Consider the following 18224-nt stretch of genomic DNA (forward strand, 5'->3'; position numbering starts at 1 on the left):
TTTCTTCAACTTAGAGATATTTCTGGTCTTAAAATCTTCAGGGTTTGTTCTTAATAAAATTGTCTTGAAAATTTTATCATGATTTCTCTTGAGTTCTAGAATTTCATAGTTTCCCTAACTATTTCTAGCCTATAAGATGTTATAATAATTTTCCAAGTGAATACTCTAAGATCGTAGTATTTCTTAAGAGACTTGTCTTATTTTAATTAAATTCAAATAGAAAATTTTAGGAAAAAAAAATGTGTGGTATAAAAATTGGTAAATGGTTGTTATCCATGCCCATGACTCCATTAGTGACTCCCGTGATCACAACTCCAACTATTGCTTCCACATTAGAAGGGTTATCTGCATTTTTTGCTTTTGAATTCTTTTTCTTCAGGGCCATGACGGAAATATGATTCGTAGAAGAAGAATAACACGATAGTAATACCAGTTGGCAAGGGTGTAAGACTCTCGTGCATGATGATGGTTATTGAAGGATTCAATGATATAGGCCTCGCAAATGGTTGTTCTTGTCTCCTGGAGAGCAATAATTCTCTTTCTTTAGTAGACGGAATAAGGATTTATGAAATCCCTCGTAGTGCTCTGGCACAGCCACTGTACCTTTCCCCTAAGAAAATATACAATTTAGGTTCTGAGACCAAACCCTAGTTAAGTCAGTGAATCGGCCCTTCCTAGAGTTTCTCCCTAGCATTTGTTTTTGGGGAAATCTCTCGGCTGACCGAGGCCACCCTGCCACATAGGACTGGATTCGTTCAGAATCCATCCACCCGCTTCCCTCTATGGAAGTTCTTACTTATCTAATTACCTACCACATTGAGTGAAACATATAAAAACAACTTCATTCATTAGAAATGACCTTTTATGCACAGTTGTTAGTTTGCATAATATACTCACGAACATATAATCAAAATAAAACAATTCATTGATTATATTCCATAATGTGTGTTCTCCCACCCATGCAGGAGAAAAATTACAATTTCACGTGCTACCTCATCCAACATATCTGCACATCACCAAGATCAAATCCACCTATAGCTAGCGTTTTTAGGTGTCCCAAGTAGAACTTGGGCCATATAGGGGACCAAGCAATTCCTAGGTGCGTAAAGGATTTAGTAGCCATAGCCCCCCTGGCATCTTAACCACTGCCTACTTAATGTGATTCCTGCTGGGAGATCTCTCCCCATTGGAGTGGATCCATGCTTTCGCAGTGGTAAAAACCTATCCTTAGGGGAGGTAGATGGATCCTCAATTTATATATGTTCCAATACTCAATTCAATCAAGATCTAATCTAGAAAATCACAAACAAGATTGATGTCTTCAAGAAATTGATTTTAAACACTCATGCAACTTTCAAGTGATGATTAATCTCGTAGCAATTGACCTTTGAAATTCACGCAATGAGCTCTTCTCCTAGGATATCTACATTTTGGGGTCTCTAACCTCTCAATTTAAGGTTTATAATGACATTCTTGTAACCAAGTTTCTTGGCCTTAAGTGTGTTTCTTCAACTTAGAGATATTTCTCGTCTTAAAATCTTGTATCAAAGCTTCTAAATTAAACTATATCGTTGACTAATTTCTTTGGGGTTCGTTCCTAATAAATCCATCTTGAAAAATTACTTATGATTTCTCTTGAGTTCTAGAATTTCGTAGTTTCCCTAACAAATTCTAGCCTATAAGATGTTCTAATAATTTACCAAGTGAATACTCTAAGATCGCAGTATTTCTTAAGAGACTTAACTTATTCGTATTGAATTCGGATAGAAATTTTTAGGGAAAAAAATGTGTGGTATTGAAATTGGTAAAGGGTTGTTATCCATGCCCGTGACTCCATTAGTGACTCCCATGCTCGCAACTCCAACTATTGCTTCCACGTTAATAGTTATTCATGATTTTTTATTTTGAATTATTTTTCTTCAGGGCCATGACAAAAATATAATTCGTAGTAGAAGTAGGACAAGGCAGTAATACCGGTTGGCAAGGGTGTAAGACTCTCGATGATGATGGTGGTTATTGTGGGTTTCAATGATTTAGGCCTCGTTGATGGTTCTTCTTGCCTTGTGGACACCAATACTTCTCTCTCTCTAGTAGATGAAATAGAGACGAGAGTAGAGGTATGACTTCTAACCAGATTGATAGAATATGATAAAGGTTTTCAGTGTCTACTTTTCTCGGATTAGAGTAGAAGAGGATGAGAGACCTTCAATGTATCCCCTTCCTTGGGTTGAATGGAACGATGTCTATTCGTCCTCTCGCAGAATAGAGTTTCCTTCTTCTCGGTCAGTGTCTCGTCCTCATCAAGATTGCTCTTGTTCCCTCCCTAGTCATCCCCAAGCCCTGAATTTAAGGGGGGTAAAAGAGAGGACACTTACTTTTTAGCATTTTTCGATGACAAAGAGAGAACATACGACCAAGATGGCGACCAAGGCATAGACCTTGGTATTTTGGCCTTGGCATACTTGGAAATGGGCTACAAAGGCTTCGTTGGTGGCGTTGGCTATGCACGAGAAGCTACCACTAGCTTGTAGGAAAAACTTCCTGGCAGTGTCATCACCCAAGTGCGCTTAATTGCTAAGTGATTATCCACTAGGCTAGTTCTTCTTTTGTTGTTCTATACTACAAGCATAGTTTTAATAAGGTAGTCTTGGGAGGGTCTTTCAAGTCTTTCTTCCATGAAGTGGCATATAATACCTCATTAATAATAATAGTTATTGTAACGTAGCTGCCTTTACTATGTGAGGAGTAACGTTTTAGTAGTCGCCTAGATTTTACCTTCTAGCCTTCTCTATCCATACTCTAACCAAAATGATTAGATTTTGTTCGACTCTATAAACCTAGGTCTAGCTCTTAGGGGAAGTGTCCTGCTCTTACCTATGGAGGACCAAGTTGAAGGTTCCTAATTGACCTAACAACCACCTATCAACAACTAGCTCACATCTTGAGGTGTCCTTCGAGAGGCTTCTTTTTCGAAAGGAGCAACTACCATTACCCTTGCTTCATGGAGTACAACACTTTTTTCCAGCAGCACGCTAAGGATTTAAGAAATCCCATCCTCTGGCACATCTGCCATACCTTTCCCTTAAGATAATTTACAAATTGGGTTCTGATACCAAACCCTAGGTAAGTCATCAAATCGGCCCTTCCTAGAGTTTCTTCCTAGCATTTATTTTTGGGAAACCTCTTGGCTAACTAAGACCACTATGCCATAGGACTAGATTTGTCCGGAATCCATTCACCCGCTTCCCTTTATGGAAGTTCTTAGTTATCTAATTACCTACCATATTACGCGAAACATATAAAAACATCTTCATTAATTAGAAAGAATCCTTTTATGCACAATTGTTCATTTGTATAATTAACTTACAGATATACAATGAGAATAAAATAATTCATTGATTATGTTCCATAATGTGTGTTTTTCCATCCATATAGGAGAAAAATTACAATTTCACGTGTTACAGCATCCGACACATCTGCACATCACCAAGATCAAATCCACTTATAGCTAGCATTTTTAGGCGTCCCAAGTAGAACTTGGGCCATACAAGAGACCAAGTAGTTCCTAGGTGCGTAAAGGATTCACTAGCCAAAGCCCCCTTGGCATGTTAACCACCTCCTACTTAATGTGATCCTTGCTGGGAGACCTCTCACCATCGAAGTGGCTCCATGCTTCCGCGCTAGTAAAAAAAACCCTCTTGGTATGGCAACTCAGCACCTAACCTTGGGGGAGGTATAGGGGTCCTCAATTTATATATATTCCAATACTTAATTCAATCAGGATCTAATCTAGAAAATCACAAACAAGATTGATGTCTTCAAGCAATTATGATTTCAAACACTCATGCAACTTTCAAATGATGATTAATCTTGTAGCAATTAACCTTTGAAATTCACGCAATGAACTCTTCCCTTAGGATATCTAGTTTTGGGGGTCTCTAACCTCTCAATTTAACGTTTATAATGAAATTCTTGTAACCAAGTTTCTTATCCTTAAGTCCATTTCTTCAACCTAGAGATATTTTTGGTCTTAAAATCCTGTATCAAAGCTTCTAGATTAAACTATATCCTTAACTAATTTCTTCGGGGTTCATTCTTAATATATTCGTCTTGAAAAATATCTCATGATTTCTCTTGAGTTCTAGAATTTCATAGTTTCCTTAACAGTTTCTAGCTTATGAGATATTCTAATAATTTACCAAGTAAGATCGCAGTATTTCTTAAGAGACTTATCTTATTTCTATTGAATTCAAATAGAATTTTTTAGAAAAAACACCTATGGTATCGAAATTGGTAAAGGGTTGTTATCCACACTCGTGACTCTTGTGCTTGCAACTCCAACTATTGCTTCTATTGAGATGTTTGCAATTACACCTACTTCAATCTCTTTATAAGGAGCAGTGAGGGCTCACGACTAGAATCCCATATGCACAGTAGGAGAAGTGCTACCATCCAATTTCAAGGATCCATGCTTCTACGGTGGTAAAAACATCCCCTCTCGGTATGGAGATTCGGCATCTATCCTTGGGGGAGGTATAGGGCTCCTCAATTTATATCTATTCCAATACTTAATTCAATCAAGATCTAATCTAGAAAATCACAAACAAGATTGATGTCTTCAAGTAATTATGACTTCAAACACTCATGCAACTTTCAAGTAATGATTAATATTGTAGCAATCGACCTTTGAAATTTACACAGTGAGCTCTTCCCCTAGATTATCTAGATTTTGGGGTCTCTAACCTCTCATTTTAAGGTTTATAATGAAATTCTTATAACCAAGCTTCTTGGCCTCAAATCTATTTCTTCAACTTAGAGATATTTCTGGTCTTAAAATCATCTATCAAAGCTTCTAGATTAAACTATATCCTTGACTAATTTCTTTGGGGTTTGTTCTTAATAAATGTGTATTGAAAAATTTCTCATGATTTCTCTTGAGTTCTAGAATTTCATAATTTCCCTAATAGTTTCTAGCCTATAAGATGTTCTAATAATTTACTAAGTGAAAACTCTAAGATCATAGTATTTCTTCATAGAATTATCTTATTTCTATTGAATTCGGATAGAAAGTTTTAGAAAAATAAACTTGTGGTATCGAAATTGGTAAAGGGTTATTATCCACACCTGTGACTTCGTTAGTGACTCCCATGCTCGCAACTCCAACTATTTCTTCCAAGTTAGTAGGGTTATTCCAAATTTTGACTGTTGAATTCTTTTTCTTTGGGGCCATGACGGAAATATGATTCCTAGAAGAAGAAGTACACAATAGTAATATCGGTTGGCAAGGGTGTAAGACTCTCGATGATGATGATGGTTATTGCGGGATTCAATGATGTAGACTTCACGAATGGTTCCTCTTGCCTCATGGAGAGCAATACTTTCCTCTCTCTAGTAGATGGAATAAGGTTTTATGAAATCCCTCATAGTTCTCTCACATAGCCGCCATACCTTTCCCCTAAATAATTTACAGTTCGGGTTTTGAGACCAAACCCTAGGTAAGTCAGCAAATGGGCCCTTCCTAGAGTTTCTTCCTAGCATTTGTTTTTTGGAAAACCTCTCCGCTAACTAAGACCACCCTACCATAGGACTGGATTCGTTTGGAATCCATCCACCCGCTTCTCTCTATGGAAGTTCTTAGTTATCTAATTACCTACCACATTACATGAAACATATAAAAACAACTTCACTAATTAGAAAGAATCCTTTTTATGCATAGTTGTTTGTTCGCGTAATTTACTCATGGACATACAATCAGAATTTAAAAAATTCATTGATTATGTTCCATAATGTATGTTCTCCCGTCCATACATAAGAAAAATTACAGTTTCATGTGTTGCCTCATCTGGCGCATTTGCACATCACCAAGATCAAATCCACCTATAGCTAGCATTTTTAGGTTCCCCAAGTAGAACTTGGGCCATAAAGGGGATAAGTAGTTCCTAGGTGTGTAAAGGATTTACTAGGCAGAGCCCCCCTAGCACCTTAACCACCTCCTACTTAATATGATCCATGCTAGGAGACCTCTCGCCATCAGAGTCGGTCCATGCTTCCGCAGCAGTAAAAATATCCCCTCTTGGTACGGGGATTCAACACCTATCCTTGGGGGAGGTATAGGGCTCCTCAATTTATATCTCTTCCAATACTTAATTCAATTAAGATCTAATCTAGAAAATCACAAATAAGATTGATGTCTTCAATCAATTATGACTTCAAACACTCATGCAACTTTCAAGTAATGATTAAGCTCATAGCAATCGACCTTTGAAATTTACGCAATGAGCTCATCCCCAAGGGTATCTAGATTTTGGAGTCTCTAACCTCTCAGTTCAAGGTTTATAATGACATTCTTATAACCAAGTTTCTTGGCCTTAAGTTTGTTTCTTAAACTTAGATATATTTTCGGTCTTAAAATCTTCTATCAAAGCTTCTAGATTAAACTATATCCTTGACTAATTTCTTCAGGGTTTGTTCTTAATAAATCTGTCTTGAAAATTTCCTCATGATTTCTCTTGAGTTCTAGAATTTTGTAGTTCCCTTAACAGTTTCTAGCCTATAAGATGTCTAATAATTTACCAAGTGAATACTCTAAGAGACTTATCTTTCTTAAGAGACTTATCTTATTTCTATTGAATTCAGATAGAAATTTTTAGAAAAACTTGTGGTATCAAAATTGGTAAAGGGTTGTTATCCACGCCTGTGACTCCCATGCTCACAATTCCATTTGTTGCTTCCACGTTAGTATCATTCACGATTTTTTCTTTTAAATTATTTTTCTTTGAGGCCATGATGAAAATATGATTTGTAGAAGACAGTAATACCAATTAGCAAGGGTTCAAGACTCTCGATGATGATGATGGTTATTGTGGGATTCAATGACGTAGGCCTGGATGATGGTTCTTCTTGCCTCGTGGAGAGCAATACTTCTCTCTCTCTACTAGATGGAATAGGGATGTGAATAGAGGTATTACTTCTAACCAGATTTATAGAATAGAATCAAGTTCTTTAGTGTCTACTCTTCTTGGATTAGAGTAGAAGAGGATGAGAGACCTTGTGCGTATCCCCTTCCTTGGGTTGAATGGAATGATGTCTCTTGCTCTCGCAGAATAGAGTCTCCTCCTTCCCGATCAGCATCTCGTCCTCGTCAATATTGCTTGTCCCCTCTTTGGTCATCCCCAAGCCCTCAATTTATAGTTTTACAGGTGGGGTAAAAGAGAAAACACTTTCTTTTTAGCGTTTTTCAATGACATTATCAATGACAAAGGGAGAATGTATGACTAAGATAGTGACCAAGGCATGGACCTTGACATCTTGGCCTTGGCATACTTGGCAATGGGCTATGAAGGCTTCGTTGGTGCTTTTGGCTGTGCGTGAGACGCTACCAGTAGCTTGTAGAAAAAACTTCTCAGAAGGTCACCCATCTCGGTAGTGTTGTCACCCAAGTGTGCTTAATTGCTGACTATTGACTAGGCTAGTTCTTCTTTTGTTGTTCTATACTACAAACATAGTTTTAATAAGCTAGTCTTGGGAGGGTCTCCCAAGCCTTTATTCCATGAACTCGCATATAATACCTCGTTAATAATAATAAATTTGTTATGTACTTGTCTTTATTACGTGACGAGTAACGTTTTAGTAGTCACCTAGAGTTTACCTTCCAACCGTCTACATCCATACTCTAACTAGAATGATCGAGTGACTCTATAACCCTAGATCTATCTCATAGGGGAAGCATCCTCCCGTTACCCATAGAGGACTGTGACCCGAATGTTCCTAATTGACCTAACAGTCACCTATCAACAACTAGCTCACATCCTGAGGTGTCCTTCGAGAGGCTTCTTTTACGGAAGGAGCGACTGCAATTACCCTTGCTTCATGGAGTACAACACTTTTTTCTAGCAGCAGGCTAAGGGTTTATGAAATCCCTCACAGCCCTTTAGCACATCCACCATACCCTTCCCCTAAGATAATTTACAATTCAGGTTCTAAGACCAAACCCTAGGTAAGTAAACAAATTGGCCCTTCCTAGAGATTCTTCCTAGCGTTTCCTTTTGGGAAAACCTCTCGACTCTAACTAAGACCACCCTGCCATAGGACTGGATTCGTCCGGAATCCATCCACCCGCTTCCCTCTATGGAAGTTCTTAGTTATCTAATTACCTACCACATTACATGAAACATATAAATACAACTTCATTAATTGGAAAGATTGCTTTTATGCACAGTTGTTCGTTTATGTAATTTACTCACATACATACAATTAGAATAAAACAATTCATTGATTATGTTCCATAATTTGTGTTCTCCTGCCTATACAAGAGAAAAATTACAATTTCACGTGTTGCCTCATATGGCGCATCTGCACATCACCAAGATCAAATCCACCTATAGCTAGCAATTTTAGGTGTCCCAAGTAGAACTTGGGCCATATAGGGGACCATGTAGTTCCTAGGTGCGTAAAGGACTTACTAGCCAGAGTCCCCCCTCGCACCTTAACCACCTCCTACTTAATGTGATCCCTGCTTGGAGACCTCTCACCATCAGAGTGGGTCCATGCTTCCACGGTGGTAAAAACATCCCCTCTCGGTATGGGAATTCGACACCTATCCTTGGGGGAGATATAGGGCTCCTCAATTTATATTTATTCCAATACTTAATTTAATCAGTATCTAATTTTAAAAATCACAAACAAGATTGATATCTTCAAGCAATTATGATTTCACACACTCATGCAACTTTCAAGTGATGATTAATCTCATAGCAATTGACCTTTGAAATTCATGCAATGAGCTCTTCCCCTAGGATATCTAGATTTTGGGGTCTCTAACCTCTCAATTTAAGGTTTATAATGACATTCTTGTAACCAAGTTTCTTGGCCTTAAATCCGTTTCTTCAACTTAGAGATATTTTTTGTCTTAAAATCTTGTATCAAAGCTTCTAGATCAAACTATATCCTTGACTAATTTCTTCGAGGGTTTATTCTTAATAAATCCGTCTTGAAAAATTCCTCATGGCTTCTCTTGAGTTCTAGAATTTCGTAGTTTCCCTAACATTTTCTAACCTATAAGATGTTTTAATAATTTACCAAGTGAATACTCCAAGATCACAATATTTCTTAAGAGACTTATCTTATTTCTATTGAATTGGGATAGAAATTTTTAGAAAAAAAAATACATGTGGTACCAAAATTGGTAAAGGGTTGTTATCCGTATCCATGACTCCGTTAGTGAATCCCATGCTCGCAACTCCAACTATTACTTCCACGTTAGTAGATTTATTCATGATTTCTTCTTTTGAAATCTTTTTCTTTGGGGCCATGACAGAAATATGATTCCTAGAAGAAGAAGATGGCAGTAATATCGGTTGGCAAGGGTGTAAGACTCTCAATGATGATGATGGTTATTGCGAGATTCAATGATATAGGCCTCGCGGATGGTTCTTCTTGCCTCATGGAGAGAAATACTTCTCTCTCTCTCTAGTAGATGGAATAGGGATGAGAGTAGAGGTATGACTTCTAACCAGATTGATAGAATAAGATAGAGTTCTTTAGTTTCTTCTCTTCTTGGATTAGAGTAGAAGAGGATGAGAGACCTTCAACATATCCCCTTCCTTGGGTTGAATGGAATGATGTCTCTTTGTCTCACAGAATAGAGTCTCATCCTTCTCGATCAGTATCTCGTCCTTGTCAAGATTGCTCTTGTCCCCCTTCTTTGTCATCCCCAAGCCCTCAATTTATAGTTTTGCAGAGGGGGAGGGGGATAAAAGACAGGACACTCTCTTTTTAGTGCTTTTCAATGACATCATCAATGATAAAGAGAGAATGCTTTCTTTTAGCACTTCTGCTGACATCATTGAGAGGGAGCTCCATTTTTGTAGCGCAAAGATAAAAATTTATGAATCTATGGGCGAGAACCATGTGGCGCATCGTCGGGTGGCTAGGACTCGAAGTCTTACAACTAAGGCAACAACCAAGGCATCTTAGCCTTGTCATGTTATGCTAGTACCTCTTTTATAATATTATTATTTATTCCAAGCTTGAAATCTTAGATTCTACCCTTCCAAGAAGAAATGAACGAGCTTTTCATCTTTTTCCATGTTTTTCCTACTGCATGGTGATCCAATTGCCTTTGCTAATGATAGTAAGAATCCATCTTTCATCTATTTGAAATGAGTTAAACACATATATGGATGTGATTTGGGAGCTTCGACACCTTGTTGAAGGTTGAATTTCTATATCCTTGGCACAGAGAGAGAGAGAGAGAGAGAGAGAGAGAGAGAGAGAGAGAGAGAGAGAGAGAGAGGACTAGGCTACCACAAAGAAGAAAAAACACGAGGGATAAAAGAAAAGAGAGAAAAAAAATGAGCGCCAAGCTTTTTACTAATTTGAATTTAGATTAAGTCGATCATTATTATTAATCAAGATATATCATTAAATAAAAGTGGTGGATATACTATATACCATTAATGCAAAGAATGTCACAATCACGAATATAAGAGGCTAAAAATAGATATTGATAATACAAATTTGTAATATTATTATGTTTATATGTTTTTATTAAAATTATTTTTTTGTCTTTTCAAAATAGAAGTTCAGTTATACGAAGGCTTTGGTCCTATTGGTCTAGATCACTCTCTCCCTATCTCTTAAAAGGCAATTTTGAGACCTCAAAACTCCCCTAATGTACTATTGTTATACATTTGATTAATAGGTCCCCATAAACTATTATTGGCTATTAGGTTGCAGAGGCGGTATGGTCTAGAAAGCCTATATCATATGCTCATTTGATTAGTAGATCCCCATTCACTATTATTACTATACATTTGATTAGTAGATCCCTATGCACTATTATTGGCCATTAGGTGGCAGAGGTAGCATGGTCTGGAAAACCTCTATCATATGCTCATTTGAATGTCTTTGGTTGTATGGATTTTTGTCATATTTCCAAGGACAAGCACAATAAGCTAGATCCTAAGTCAATGAAATGCATCTTTCTTGGTTATGAGCTATTACCTATGTGATTCGTAGGCTTGGAAATTCATCCACATCCATGATGTTATTTTCCATGAGAAGAAATATATAAGCAACCTAAGTAGGTAGTAGAGGTATGCAGAAGGGTGACATTTCAAGAGGAACCTCCAACTCCTATATAGCTAGCTAATAACTTGTAGATACTCTAGTGGCCCATAAACATGATGTTAGACAGGATACATAGACCCCATAGCACGTTTGAGACATTCTACTAGAGATAAACATCCTTCTAAGTGGTTTGAGCCCTCCATGGACTATGATATGGTGGCAAATGCTAATGAGTCTCTTCCTTATGATGATGCCATACGTAGAGGTAATAGTCACTCCTGGAAGAGAGTTATTCAGTCAGAATACGATATTGTAGAAAAATCATACATGGGATTTGGTTCATTTATCTAGTTAAAATTATGCTTTTCCATACAAGTGCATGTATAGGTTGAAAAGTATCTTGAATGCCCCAAGCCACTAGCATGGTGTTGGCTTTGATGAGATGTTTTCTCCTATAGTCAAGATGACTACCCTATGCTTGGTGCTAGCTTTGATTACTTACTTAGATTTGGACCTTTATCAAATGAATGTAAAGATGACTTTCTTACATGTGGACTTGCATGATGAGATTTATATGTAGTAGCCTAAGAGCTTTGAGAAAAAAGGCAAGGAATACCTAGTATGAAAGTTGAGAAAGAGCCTTTATGAACTTAAGTAAGCACCTAGGGAATGGTACCACAAGTTTTATGCTTTCATGCATTCACTAGGATATATCCTCAATGATGTGGATTTGTTTTTATACACAAATTAGGCTCATGATGGAAGCCTTATGATTTTGGTACTCTATGTGGATGATATGTTGTTGCTAGGAGAGATCATGATGAGCTAGATGTCTTAAACTACATATTAGAAAATTTTGAAATTTTCCAAGTTCCAATTTCAAATAAGTGATTAATATTTGACCATATAGCTAAATATTGATCCCTATTTGAAAGTAAAATTTGGGAAGGTAGCTTATATAGCATTTAGGGTACAATCCACCTATAAGTAAGACAACAAGATTTGACCATGTGATCAAATAATAAATGTATTGAGGATTCCCAAAGTGCATGGAAATTTCCAAATTCCCTAATATAGTGTTCTTAAAAGTGAGCTCAAGAAAAGCTTTGAGATGAAGGACATGGGATAAGCCTCATATATTCTTGGGATGCACATCATGTGCAATCCCTCTTAGAGGCTCATTTTCTTGTCACAGAAGGAGTATATTTAGAATATCCTTGAGTGATTTCATGTGCAAAATTTTAAGCCTATTGGTTGTCCTTCACCTTCTCATGTGAAGGTTAGTCAAGCTAATTATCAACAGTCTCATGTTGAGGAGAAGACCGAGATGGCCTAGATTCCTTATGTATTTGTAGTGGGAAGTTTGATGTATACTATAATAGCCACTCATCCTAAGATAACATTTGCACTGAGAGTTGTGGTACACTATATGGCTATACCTAGTAGGTGGCATTGTGATACTATGAAGGGTATCATAAGGTATCTTAAGAGCATTATAGATATGTGCATATGTTATGGTGGCCAAGATATAAGAGTTATGGGGTACATTGACTCTGATCATGCAGGACATGTAGACAATAGAAAGTCCATATTTGACACTAGAAGCCTATTGATCAAACTTTGTAACACTTCTCAAGTATACACCGTCTATGGATATTGTGAAAAGTTTTTCATAATGTACCCTTCTTTATTACGTGATGAGTAACAATTTATTAGTAACCCACAGTTTACCTTCTAGCCTTCTCCATCCATACTCTAACTAGAATAATTGGATTTTCTCCGACTCTATAACCCTAGGTCTACCCCACAGGGGAAGTGTCCTACCGTTACCCAAATAGAGGACCAACCTAAAGGTTCCTAATTGACCTAATAGTCACATATCAATCAACTAGCTCACATTCGGACGTGTCCTTTGAGAGGCTTCTTGTCTCTGGAAGGAGTGACTGCCATTACCCTTAGTTCATGGAGTACAACACTTTTTTAGCAGACTAAGGATTTATGAAATACCTCGCAGTGCTCTGGCACAGCCAATGTACCTATCCCCTAAGATAATTTACAGTTTGGGTTTTCAGACCAAACCCTAGGTAATTCAGCAAATCAGCCCTTCCTAGAGTTTGTTTTTGGAGAAATCTCTCGACTAACCAAGACCACCCTGCCATAGGACTGGATTTGTTGGGAATCCATCCACCCGCTTCCCTCTATGGAAGTTCTTAGTTATCTAATTACCTACCACATTACGTGAAACATATAAAAATACCTTCATTAATTAAAAATAATCCTTTTATGCACAATTTTTTGTTTGTGTAATTTACTCACGGACATACAATCAAAACAAAACAAATTCATTGATTATGTTCCATAATATATGTTCTCCTATGCATCTGCACATCACCAAGATCAAATCCACCTATAGCTAGTGTTTTTAGGTGTTCCAAGTAGAACTTGGGCCATACAGGGGACCAAGTAGTTCCTAGGTGCATAAAGGATTTACTAGCCATAGCCCCCCTAGCACCTTAATCACCTCCTACTTAATACGATCCCTGCTATGAGACATCCCCTCTTGGTATGGGGATTCAACATCTATCCTTGGAAGAGATATAGGGCTCCTCAATTTATATATGTTCCAATATTTAATTCAATTAGGATCTAATCTAGAAAATCACAAACAAGATTGATGCCTTCAAGCAATTATGACTTCAAACACTCATGCAACTTTCAAGTGTGATTATTAATCTCATAGCAATCAACCTTTGAAATTCACACAGTGAGCTCTTCCCCTAGGGTATCTAAATTTTGGGGTCTCTAACCTCTCAATTTAAGGTTTATAGTTATATTCTTATAACTAAGTTTCTTAGCCTTAAGTTTGTTTCTTAAACTTAGAGATTATTTCGGTCTTAAAATCTTATATCAAAGCTTCTAGATTATACTATATCCTTAAGTAATTTCTTCGTGGTTCGTTCTTAATAAATCCTTCTTGAAAATTTTATCATGATTTCTCTTGAGTTCTAGAATTTCGTAGTTTCCTAACATTTTTTAGGCTATAAGATGTTCTAATAATTTACCAAGTGAATACTCTAAGATCGCAATATTTCTTAAGAGACTAATCTTATTTCCATTGAATTTGGATAAAAAAATTTCGAAAAAACCTGTGGTATCGAAATTGGTAAAGGGTTATTACCCGCGCTCGTGACTTCGTTAATGACTCCCCTGCTCGCAATTCCATTTGTTGCTTCCACGTTAGTAGGGTCATTCGTGATTTCCGCTTTTGAATTCTTTTTCTTCGGGACCATGACGGAAATATGATTCATAGAAGAAGAAGAACACGACAGTAATACCGGTTGGCAAGGGTGCAAGACTCTCCATGATGATGATGGTTATTATGGGATTCAATGATGTAGGCCTCGTGGATGGTTCTTCTTGCCTCATGGAGAGCAATACTTCTCTCTCTCTAGTAGACGAAATAGGGACAAGAGTAGAGGTATGACTTCTAATTGGATTGATAGAATAGGATCAAGTTCTTCAGTGTTTGCTCTTCTCAAAATAGAGTAGAAGAGTTTGAGAGACCTTCTTCATATCCCCTTCATTGGGTTGAATGGAATGATGTCACTTCATCTCCTGGAATAGAGTCTCCTCCTTCTTGATCAACATCTCCTCCTCGTTAAGATTTCTATTGTTCCCTTCCTGGTCATCCCCAAACCTTGAATTTATAGTTTTGCAGGGGGGATAAAAGAGAGAACTCTTACTTTTTAGTATTTTTTGATGACATCATTGATGACAAAGTGAGGACACTTTCTTTTAGCACTTTTGATGGCATTAGAGAGAAAGCTCCATTTTTGTTGCGCAAAGATAAAAATTTACGAATCTATGGGCGAGCACCGCATGGCGCATCGTTGAGCGATCGTCACTCCAAGGCGGTGACTAAAGCATAAACCTTGGCATCTTGGCCTTGGCATACTTGGCAACAAGCTACGAAGGCTTTGTTGGTGCCATTGGCTGTGCACGAGAAGCTCCCACTAGCTTGTAGGAAAATCTTCCCAAGAGGTCACCTGTCTCAGCAGTGTCATCACCCAACTGCACTTAACTATGAAGTGACTATCCATTAGGCTAGTTCTTTTTGTTGTTCTATACTACAAACATAGTTTTAATAAGCTAGTCTTTGGAGGGGTCTCCCAAGTCTTTCTTCCATGAACTGGCATATAGTACCTCATTAATAATAATAATAATCTTCATAATGAGAGTCAGTTTCATAATTAGAGCTACTTTTTTTTTTAAATGTGCAATATAAATCAATTTTCTTTGGAATGTATATGCACATTGAAATAAACTAAGTAATGGGGACATTACAATAATTTGGATACTCTTATCATTTGCATTGTTGAAACTCCTTCATCATTTTGGATGCTTGCTCATCAAGAAAATACTCTTCTTGAATGCCATGGATCCAATCCTTATGCATGATTGAAATGGTAGAGATAGAACATGCCCACATTCTTAATAAGGCATCCACCATCACATTGTCTTTTCTAGCCATAAAGATATCTCAAAGTCATATCCTTGAAGAGTAGCTAACCATCTTCGTTACTTGTGAGACAAATTGGTCATGAAAGGAAGTATTTCACGATGATCGCTTTTGTCCTTGAAATGGATGCCGTAGATGTAATGTTTCCACTTTTTAATAGCATGCAATATTGCTAACATCTCTTGCTCATAAACATGTATTCCTCTTCCACTAGCATCCACACATATGATAAACTCCTTAGAGAAATCCAAGCATACAAGGATAGGTACTAAAATTAAGATATATTTCAGCTCATTGAAACTTTGATCAGCGATATAGTCCCAAAAGAAAGCCTCCTTTTTGAGTCTATCCATCAATGGAGCCACTACATGAGAATAATTCTTGATGAACCTCCTATAGAAGGATGATAACCCAAGGAATCCTCTCAAAGAGGTTGCATTTGTAAGAGTAGGCCATTCTTTAACAAATTTTAATTTGTTGGGATCCACTCTAATGCCTTGCTCTCCCACAACATGATCTAAGTATTCAACTTCATCTTCCATGAAAGAACACTTCATCATCTTGGCAAAGAGTGTGTGTCTTCATAATGTGTCAAATACCTCTTGTATATGCTTCAAATACTCATCCTTGGATTTGCTATAGATAAGGATATCATTAGAGAAAACAAGGACTCCTTTGAACAAGAACGGTTACAATATTTTATTCATGAGGGCTTGAAAAGTAGCGGGTGTATTTGAAAATCCAAATGGCATAACCAAGAAGTTGTATAATCCTCTTTTAGTCATAAAAGATGTTTTGAACTCATCTCCCTTCTTCATTAGAATTTGATGATAACCCGATTGAAGATCTATTTCGGTGAAGACCTTTGCATCTTTAAGCTCATCCAAAAGTTCGGGGAATAGGATACCTATTCTTGATCGTTGACTTGTTTAAATCCCGATAATCAATACACATGCAAAATGATCAATCCTTCTTCTTGACTAAGAGAATAGGAGAGGCAAACAATGATTGAATTTTCTTAATTAAACCCATTTTCACCAATTCTTTTGACTTGTCACTCCAACTTTCAAACTTGGACAAGCGATATGGAGGTTTGTTGATGGGCTTTGTGTTGGGAAACAAATCAATAGGATGGTTAACCTCTCAATTTTGGAGGTAAAGATGATGGTGGCTGAAATAAATCCTTGTATTCCTCCAATAGCTCTTTCAATATTGGTTCCCTTTTCTTTGTGGAAGAAGATGATTGATTTGATGATTGCTCTTCATCTACTTTTGCAAGCAAAAGAGTGAAGATACATGACTTGGCATTGATTTCCTGTCACAATTTCTTCATGGAGATAAGATTTATATATTTGTGGTCTATGCCTTTCAATTCTATGTGTTGTATTTGCCAATTAAATTCCATTTTCATTTGATCCAAGTCCAAAGTGAATTTGCCAAGTGTGTTCAGTCAATTACATCCAATAACAATGTCAATAGGCACCATATCCAAAGTGATCAAGCCCACTTATATTGTGAAAGAGGATGATAGCTAAATCAAAGTACATGGACACATTTCTTTACTAGACTCATATGCACCATTGGGAACTTGTATCTGCAAGGATGAATCCATATCAATGGGTAGCAACTTCAGTTTGTTCAAAGACTTAGTATTGACGAAACTATGAGTGCTGCCCATATCCACTAAAATATGTGTAACCTTGCCATTAATGAAACCTTTGAGTCTAAGTGTATTTTCCCCTTTGCAACTAGTCCATGCATCATGTGAGATGGTACACAAGGAAGCATGAGAATCAAGATTGCCATCCAGATCAAATGGAAATCCATCCATGGGATCATAGAATCCTTCATTAGTGGCATGCTCTTCTTCATGAATCTCTTCAACCATTGAGTATGCATCAATATGTAGTAAATTTCCCTCTTGATCTTCTTCTTCTTCAACTTCCACATCTTGAGTGATCGCCATATTGATTTTCAAGTTCTTAGCTTTACACTTCATCTTATGATCTTGTGACCACTTCTCCCCACATTTGAAGCATAATCCTTTTGCATGCATTTCTCTAAGTTTATCGTGAGGAAGAAAGTTGTTGTTAGAACTATTTTGGGACAGTTTAGGAACATTTTCAGCTCTTGGAAAAGTGCCTCTTGTCTCGGTCACATTTTTGAAAGTTTTCCCATGTTTATATGCATGATTTTCACCCTATTTAGAGGCCTAAATAACGCAAAAAGTTGGCACTTTGCTGTTATAACTGTTTTGATTGTTATAACCCGTATTTTCTTCCTTGAAAGAGACTCTTGATTGGCTGAAACTTATTTTCTTGCTTGAAAGAGTTTCTTGATTGGCTAAAAACTTGCCCATATTTTGTAGGTTGATTTGAAATATTATTGCCCATACTCCTTTGCTGGAAATTTCCTGCATTTCTCTTGTACTTCAAGAAGTATCTTTTAGCCAATTATATGGCCTCATGTAATGTTTTTGGTTGTTGAGCTCCTACCTCTGATGATAGGGCAGGGTCAAGAACAAAAATGTATTTATTCATCTTAGAAAAATATGAAATGCCTTCAACATACATGGAGATATTCAAGTAGGTGTTGGAATAGTCTCTAATGGGCATTCCTCTTTGAGCACATGTAT

Source organism: Lygodium microphyllum, chromosome 3, assembly GCF_053477565.2.
Source record: "Lygodium microphyllum isolate KBCC chromosome 3, Lygodium_microphyllum_v1.1.10, whole genome shotgun sequence".
Classification (NCBI taxonomy): Eukaryota; Viridiplantae; Streptophyta; class Polypodiopsida; order Schizaeales; family Lygodiaceae; genus Lygodium; species Lygodium microphyllum.